This window comes from Odocoileus virginianus, chromosome 8 (genome assembly GCF_023699985.2).
Source record: "Odocoileus virginianus isolate 20LAN1187 ecotype Illinois chromosome 8, Ovbor_1.2, whole genome shotgun sequence".
In the NCBI taxonomy this organism is placed as follows: Eukaryota; Metazoa; Chordata; class Mammalia; order Artiodactyla; family Cervidae; genus Odocoileus; species Odocoileus virginianus.
This window is the reverse complement of record NC_069681.1, coordinates 71,084,247-71,092,965: the sequence shown is the minus strand read 5'-3', so window position 1 is coordinate 71,092,965 and position 8,719 is coordinate 71,084,247. Positions and strand designations below refer to the sequence as shown.

The 8,719-nt window shown below is 55.4% G+C and overlaps 1 long non-coding RNA gene across 1 annotated transcript; it reads left to right on the top strand.

Moving 5' to 3' along the window:
* Positions 1-214: 214 nt before the first annotated feature.
* LOC110129624 (uncharacterized) lies at positions 215-2,968 on the top strand. Its single transcript, XR_002311556.2, has 3 exons — positions 215-302; positions 399-690; positions 2,521-2,968. It is a non-coding gene; the product is annotated as an uncharacterized lncRNA (long non-coding RNA).
* The last annotated feature ends 5,751 nt before the right edge of the window (positions 2,969-8,719 follow it).

Genomic DNA, 8,719 nt, shown 5'->3' with positions numbered 1-8,719 from the left:
ATCCTAAGGTAAGCTAGGACACAGAGTCACCTGAAATACATGGGTGCCTTTACACTGGAAAAAGAGCTTTGTCTGTGCAAAGTGAGCTTCAGACATCTCACATACGCTCACCTGAGCATGGAGATGGCTGCAGGAAATTTGGGTTTGCAGAGCTGTGAGGAGGGAACTATGTCGTGAGGAGGGAACTATGTCATAATGAAGCTGTCGTAATGACTGGATTCTGAGTTCAGAAGCAGTGTGCCGAGAAACACAGAGACAACAATGAGGCTGAGAGCCGGTATTCATGCCATGCATTACGGCTTGTATGTGTTTCCTCATACATCATTTTATCTCATTCCTTTCTCATTTAATCCCTTACTTCAATTCTAAGATGTAAGATTACTCTCTACCTTTGACAGACATTCCTGCAGAGTCGCTCAGAGCAGGGAATGTGAGATAGATGTGGCCTCGGCTCTGTCTACTTGGCACCTCTGTGCCTGGCAAATGTAGACCTGACACATCACTTGCCAACCTAAAGTCCCTCAACTTGCAGCAGCAAGGTGGTGGAAGCAACCACGCGTCCACAGAGAGACAAAGGCGGAACATCACTCAGTCTTAGAAAGAAAGGTGATTCTGCCAGCGGCTATGACACGCACGAACATGGAGACATCACGGCATGTGGACTGAGCCAGACACAAAATGACACACATGGTATGATTCCACTTTACACGAGGCCTCTAGAGCAGGCAGGCGCATAGAACTGTCTGGGGAGAGGCACGTGGGGAACTCCTGTCTCATGGGGTCAGAGTGCCAGTTTGGGAAGGGATAGAAGTTCTGGAGGTGGGGGCGGCGATGGGAGGCGCTCCATGCTGAGTGCTGCGCTGTGAAGTGTGAGATGTCACGTTCTGTCTGTTTCACCTCTGTGCTCAAAATCCTTCCATAGCCATCACCCAGAGGAGCAGTGCGCTCCCCCGGGCCTGACATCAGGAGCCTGCCCTGGGCCGTCCTGCAAAAGCCCCGTGAAGAGGCCGCCCTGGAGGCAGGTGTGTCCAGCGCCCTCACCCCGGGCTGCACACGGACCATCCCTTCCTCCTGGGGCGCGCCCCTTCCCCGGTGAGCACCCCACTCTGAGCTGCACCACCTGCCTGTCACCCCTGCCCCCACCCCCACTGCATGCCAGCCACACAAGTCGCCACCTCGCAGGCCTCAGCTTCCTCACTGCAAAGCGGTGTGATACACCTGCTGGTGTGGAGATTAAGTGAACAGGCCCATGTACAGCCCTTAGACCGGGACCCGGCACAGGGTGAACACTTGTCGCCCAGAGACTATCCTCAGATAGGGCCGCGACCCACGGTCTCAGGAAGAGGGGGTGCCCCCTTCTTCTGCCCCTCATGCCGCATCTACACACACTTTTCTTTTGTTAAAGAAGTAAATAGTGGCACTGGTGTGTAAACGTGTGGAGGTCGTTGGCCTGTGAGCCCTGGAGGTGAGACGCGGTCTGTCACTTCCTTGCCTAGCACAGTAGCCCGGGCCCACCCCCCACCCTTCCAGCTGCTGAGAGACTCCGTGGAGGCTGGGAGGCCTGGACCTCGGCATGTGCACCTCAGGACAAGGAAAGCAGGGCTCACCTCACCAGGCACAGCACCCCCAACCTCACCAGAAAGGCTCACAGCCTTAATAATTCAGACGTCTGAGCCCCACACAAGTTAAACCACTATTATGAGGCAGTGAGCAAGCACCGCCCTGGCTCTGTGGGCACCGGGGTGCCCTGGGGGCAGCAGATCGGGGCCTGCCCCTGGGCCCTGCCCCTCTTGCCCGTCCCCGGGTCTCGCCTCCTGAGCAGAGCTGTCCTGCCAGAGCCGCAGGGCAGGGGCAAAGTGTGGGGGAGTTTGGGATCTGAGTCCCTCCAGGGAGACAGCTGTCACTACCCACGGCACGTGTCAAAGAGTCTCTGCACCGCTCTCCAAAATCAGTGGCTCCGACTTTACCCTGAACCACAGTTAGAGCCGCGGTTTCCACTTACCCCGCTCCCCCACCCCGCCCTCCTCACAGGATATGTTAAGCTCAGGAAGAATGCCTTAGTAAACATCGTTTTCTGTTTAAACATGTTAATAATTGTCGAATTTGGTTTGAGGGAATGTTTTATTATAATGGCTGTTAACAGGAAGGTCTCCAGCTGTCAAATCACCTCACATGCTTCACAGAGAAAACTTGAGGTGTCCCAAGGGTGGTCCGGGACCTCGGTGTGGATTAGCAGCCGAGGAGACGGAGTTGGGGGTGTGTGGAGAACACTCACGACAGAACAAAGAGACTCAGACTCTCCACTCAGGGGTGCCTGCTTGTTCCCAGGTTCTGTCCTGACACGCCCCCGGGGGGCCAGTCAAAAGGCAGAACCAGCTGCCTGGGGGCAGGGTCTGGCAGGGGAGGCCGGAGACCCTCCCAGGCCAGGGGCTGCTCAATGACCACCCTGAACAGCCAGGTTCTGCCACCAGCAAACCTTCTCAGATGCACGAACAAGCAATGATTCTTTCATCCTTTTAGAAAAACAATCATCACCTTCAACCAATTTGGGAGCAGTTTTGAAGAACTTTGGAGGAGAATATTTTCAACATCTATTTCCTCCATGAAGCCCTACGGAGGCCTCTAGAGTTGGTCCTACATCTTGAATCTTGAGGGAGCTGCTGAGAGAGGAAATACTGAATTGGGAACAGGTGCAAGCGGGCTGTGCCCAGGAGAGAGTTGGGTTTTGTGTTAAAACCTGATTAGCAAACACGTCGTCCCTTTATCCACTTTGAGAGCTTCTCCCAGGGACCCCAACCAGAAGAAGGGAGGCCTTTCTCTCTAAATGAGATGAACACCTTAAAAGCTGTAAGTTAAACACCTTCTTAGGTTTCACAGCCTTTGAGAAAGACTTATTAGAAGATTCCAGTTGTAAATACTTTTGTTAAATAAACAGCGTTCTTAATCATGTAAATCTGAGTTGCCCTGAGTTGGACGATTTTGAATGAAATATCACTCTTATTTTTCCCACCAAATATTTAAGACCTTTTGACTCTCTCGAACCTAAGACTCCACTAAATCCAGACACACGTTCCCCCAAGAATTTGGCTGGTGTCCCAGGAGCCCTGCAGCCTTCCACAGCCTGGCCCTCGTTTCAGCCCGCCCCCACGGGAACATTAAACACAGGGCAGCACACGGCACGCACAGAGCCTCTTTCCCACAAGACACGAAGTCACGGCCAGGCCTCAGCCCAAGTGCGGCTGGCCACTGGCGCAGGGTGGGACGGTGTCTCTGCACACACCCCTGTGACCCCGCAGGTCAGGAGCCAGTACAGTAAGACGAGCGCCCAGGGCCCTCTCCTGGACCCAGGTCACCACTGCCCAACCCATGGGCCGAGTCGCATGTCCTCCCCCGACTCTGATCCTAGCTGCACCATTTGGCCTGCGGGACCCCCACCCCAAGAGTGTTCAAGCACGCTCCCTAGAGCGCGCCTGGGCCCCCGGCCCCCACCCCAGGGCTTTCACCAGCTAATTAGCCCTGGAGCCACTTGCCTTTTGTTCCCTGCAGTCCTGGAGGAACCTGATGCCAAGCTGTGGGCCCACCAGGCAGAGAGCGCGTTCCAGAACCTGGGCTGCCAGCCAACCCGCCCGCCGGAGGCCCCACCCCCGAAACCCAAGCCCAGGCGTCAGCCCAGCAGCCCCGGTGGGTCCCACTCTGGCACCGCAGCCCAGGGAGGGCTCCCTGTCCCGCCCCCGCCCCGGTTACCACCCGCCACAGAGCAAAGGCAGAGCAGCCCTCACCTCTGTTACCAGCGGCCCAGCTATGGCTGAGGCAGGGCTCTGCTGACTTGGGGGCTTTCTCCTCCCATTGTTTCCAGTACCTGACCCCTGATCCCAGATGATGCTGAGCCCGGCCCTGTCCATCTGGGGCAAAGTTGAGGCTACCTCTAAACCTCATCAAGTCTGCTTTTGGTGAGGAATACCTGAGTGGAGGCCTTCATCACCACCAGGGGCCCCGGGACCCCGAGATGTCAGGAGACAGTACCAAGAGGACAAAGCATTCTCCTGAAGGTTCCAACACCCGCCTTTGCCCACGGCTCACGTACTGGTTTCCTCTCCCTCTCCTCTCTTGGGTCTCCCTGAATTTCAGTGACCCCACATCTGAAAGAAAAAAAACCATCTGGGACCATTTGGGGGTCTCATCTTCTCTGAACCCCAAGACGCTTGGAGGCAGGACCTGACTCCATCGAGGGTCCCTCTTCTCCCCACACCTCCACCCTGCCCCCCGCCTCTGCTCTCGCCCCACTGAGCCCCAACATGCCTTGCACACAGACACCCTGGGCTTCCCTGGGAGACTGACTGTCCTCCCAGACTACCCTGTGACAACCTGGGCCCGAGGCAGCGTGTCTGAGGCAAGGTTCATCCTTTAACAAAACTGGCTCCTTCTCTGACCGGCTGCTCTCTGTCAGCACCACCACCTCCCCAGGCAGCCGGGCCTGCAGTCCCACCCTGGTCACCCCCCTTCCTGCCACCCCCACATCCACCATCTCTGAGCACCCACCAGCCCAACCTCCCTCCTGTCCAGCCCCTGCAGTGCAGACTCTGGGCTACTGACCTAGACAGCTGGACAGACTCCCCCCAAGTGGAACACTGTCCTCTGGAATCTGGAAGCACTACAGCAGAGCTGGGCCTGAGAAGGCCCGTCTCCCCCTGACCCTGGGTCAGGAGGGGATGGAGGCCTAGGTGGCCTCAGTAGGGCGGGTGTCAAGGGTCTGGACTGGGTACCGACTTAGATCACAGCCAAGACTCTCCCGCATAGTGACAACAGGATGCCAGCCCACCCGTGAGTGCAGCCAGTCCCTCCTATCCCCACGGGCTTCCTTTCACTCCCTTCCCTGGACTCACTCCTCCCAGGGCCCCCACTCCCCTTCCTGCACAGCCGGCCCTGCCCCCTAAGGAGACCCTCCTCCAGGAAGCCCACCATGCCCCACGGCTCCTGAACACTTTCTTGACCTCCGCCGGGACATATTCCCCTTCAGAACCGGTCTCTGTCCTGCTTTAAACTGTAGACTGCCCGCTCCTCTTCCATCCTTTATAGAACCTTTCATCCGGAATAAGGAATAGTGAAGCCAAGTGGCATTGAGTGGCTCCTGCTATGTGTGTAAAACCATAGAAGCTGGGGGCAGTCCCCAGCCATGGTCTCCCCCAGCTCCACCCCAACTGGGAGTGACCTAGGAGCGAAGGAGCAGAGAGGTAAACCCCCAGACAATGAACACAGGCCGCTGTCCTGATGGACAGGCATGCACGCCAAGGAGCCCGGATGGTGGCGGTGGGGGGTGGGGGGGCCTTACCTGGGCTCCAGAATGCAGACTGGATGCCCCCACTCCTGGGTCAGAGGCCAGGCCTGCCCCTGTCAGCTGTGGGTGACTACAGACCCACCCCACACCCGGTCGTCCTCCACCCTACAGAAGGATTCACACACATTCATCAGAAAGGAATTCGCTCACTCTGCTGAGTTGATATTCTAGGTTCTGTTGTCCCAGAGCACCAACACTGAACAACAGGAGGAAGCATTTTCATGAGAAAACAGGGAGACAACCTCAAACTCCTGCCAGGCTCACATGGCCAAAGGTAGGTGCTGCTGGATGGGGACACTCCCACGCAGCAGACCAGCGCGGCCACACAGAAGGTGTCCCCTCTCGAGGCCCTGTCACCATGGGTGTGCCCCTCTGGCTCCTGGCTGTCACAGGCCTGAGCCCCATCCCTTGGGCCATTTCTCCAGGAGCCGATGGTGGGGGTAGGGGGTTTCAGGGGTGGGATGCGGCTGCCGCAGGGGAGGCGCACCCCCTCTGCTGATGCACTGAGAGGCGGAAGAGCTGGCTCTCCACTAGCACAGGCTCCCAGCCCCCAAGCTATTTCTGCAGAAATACAACGTACCCCTGGGTAGAAATAGCACTCGCGGCTGCCAGGAATTTTCTTTTCTTTTCTTTTCTCTGTCCCTCTACAGAAGCTAAAGATACTCACACCATAGGAAGAAAGATGAGCGGAGAATAATTTAAGATACCTCTGAAGCGCCTGCTTGGGCTATTTTTACTCTTTCTCATTCCATTGAGACAGAAGGATCTAAAAACGGACGAGGAGAAGCCAAGTGCTGCTACGGCCATCTGGTGAGTGCCTCGAGTGCAGGCGCCCGCTGCATTCCTGGGTCCCCACAGGCGACACAGACAGGACAGTGCAGGGATGCGGGGTGGGGAGGCGGGAATGCGGCGACCCCCCAGAAACAAAGGCTGAGGTGGCCCAGAGGGAGCTGATTGTTCACAAAAGGAGAGACCGCCTTTAAAATCAGCTAACAGGAGGAAGGTGGAGGAGCCCTTTTAAAGCAGAATTCCAGACAGAAACGCTTCTCAGGCCCGAGGTACAGCCCAGTTCTCCTGGGGTCTGCAGTCTGCACCCTGCCCAGCTCCACCTCCTTCCCAGGATGGCACCTCACACACACAGGGCCCCGCATCCTGGATCAGGAGCCTCCTGAGGGCCCTAGCACAGCCCCTCCTCCATCCTTGGACCACCCGGGGGTACAGTGCTTGCCACCGCCTCACAGAGAAGGGAGCCAGGCCCAAATGGGACAGTCCACCATCCAGTCACAGAGCAAGAAAGTGGGGAGCCAGGCCCAAGGGGACTCCATGTGTGCTGGCCCCTGGGGCCAGGGCTTCTCTAGAGAAGCTGGCCTCCATCCTCTCTCCCAGCCCCTCTCCCCTGTTTCTCCTCTCCCTCTCCCCCCACATCCCTGGGCAATGCCCGCATCCACACCACCACATCCACGCCATCCTCCACACCTGCTCATACCTTTCTCCCACCTGGGACACCCTCTCCCCTCCTCCGGGTTGCTCTTTCTGAAAAACTGTCTGAAAAATCAATAAGAAGTTCTTATCTAGGGCCTGGTGGTTGTTGTTTAGTCGCTAAGTCATGTGTGACTCTTTGTGACCCCAAGGACTGCAGCACACCAGGCCTTCCTGTTCTTCATTAATCTCCCAGAGCTTGCTCAAACTCATGTTCATTGAGTCAGTGATGCCATCCAGCCAGCTCTTTCTCTGTTGTCCCCTTCGGCTCCTGCCGTCAATCTTTCCCAGCATCAGGGTCTTTTCTAAAGAGCTGGCTCTTCACATTAGGTGGCCAAAGTACTAGAGTTTGAGTTTCAGCATCAGTCCTTCCAATGAATATTCAGGGTTGATTTCCTTTAGGATGGACTGGTTTGATCTCTTTGCAGTCCAACAGCCTCTCAAGAGTCTTCTCCAGCACTACAATCAATTCTTTGGCATTCAGCGTTCTTTATGGTCCAACTCTCACATCCATACATGACTACTGGAAAAACCACAGCTTTCACTATATGGACCTCTGTCAACAAAGTGATGTTTCTGCTTTTTAATACACAGTCTAGGTTGTCACAGGTTTTCTTCCAAGGGGCAAGTATCTTTTAATTTCATGGTTGCAGTCACCATCCACAGTGATTCTGGAGCCCAAGGAAAGAAAATCTGCCACTTTTTCCATTTTTTCCCCATTTATTTGCCATGAAGTAATGGGACTGGATGCCATGATCTTAGTTTTTTGAATGCTGAGTTTTAAGCCAACTTTTTCACCCTCCTCTTTCACCCTCATCAAGACACTCTTTAGTTCCTCTTCACTTCCTGCCATTAGAGTGGTATCATCTGCATATCTGAGGTGATTGAAACTTCTCCCCCTCATGGATCACAGTCTTGTCAGAGTCAAGGGGATTATGTAATTCAATGAAGCTATGAGCCATGGCATGCAGGGCCACCCAAGACAGACAGGTCATCATGGAGAATTCTGACAAAACATGTTCTACTGGAGGAGGAAACGGCAAACCACTTCAGCATTCTTGCCTCGAGAATCCTATGAACAGTGTAAAAGGCAAGGCCTGGCATTACTACTAAGTTTTTTCAACCATCTTTGGCAGAAAGTGCTGAATTCTCTGAAATTGAAGACAATGCTTCATTTTCCCCCAAATGTCTAGAAAGGGGCTAAATGTGAAGTACCAGGTCCATGAGGTCCACAAAACTGGAAAACCCCAGTTTCCACAGAAGCGACAGAACCCTGAGGGCAGGAGGGCTGTGCCCCTCACATTCAGACAGTTCCTCCAGGTGTGGTACTTTCTAAATCGCTCCTCAGGGCTCGTCCTTGACCCGCTAACCCAGTCAGAGCTGTTTGGGAAGCAGCTGAGGACCTGCTCCTGATCCTGTAAGGCGTCTCCTCAGCATGACCAGCAGAGTCTTCTTGTGCAAAACACCCAAAGGAAAGACAGTCTAGAAATGGGGAAAGAAAAGTACCTTTCTCTCCTTTCTGGGGAAAACTGAGTTCTCTCAGCCAGCAAGGTAGGCATGTCTTGTGATCCCAGGGCACCTGCCCCAGGGCTCCTCAGGGGGAGGCAGAGAGGTCAGGGGTTCTGCATGAGTGAGGGGTGCTCACTCCCCCACTAACCCTGGCCCTGCCCTGAGCACCTCGTAAGGAGCAGCAGGACGTTTCAGCCAACCGACAGCCCCAGGCTCCACCACAGGGACAGGGACATAGATCATGTCTAGCAAGCCCTGGTGCTGGAGGAGCCAACAGCATCTGCGCAAACCATGACGGCGGTGCCAGGTGGCTTCTGGTCCAGGTCTGACACCAAAGCGGCTGAGAGGAGATGAAATTAAACTCACACTCATGCTCCTACCACGAAGCTCACTGTC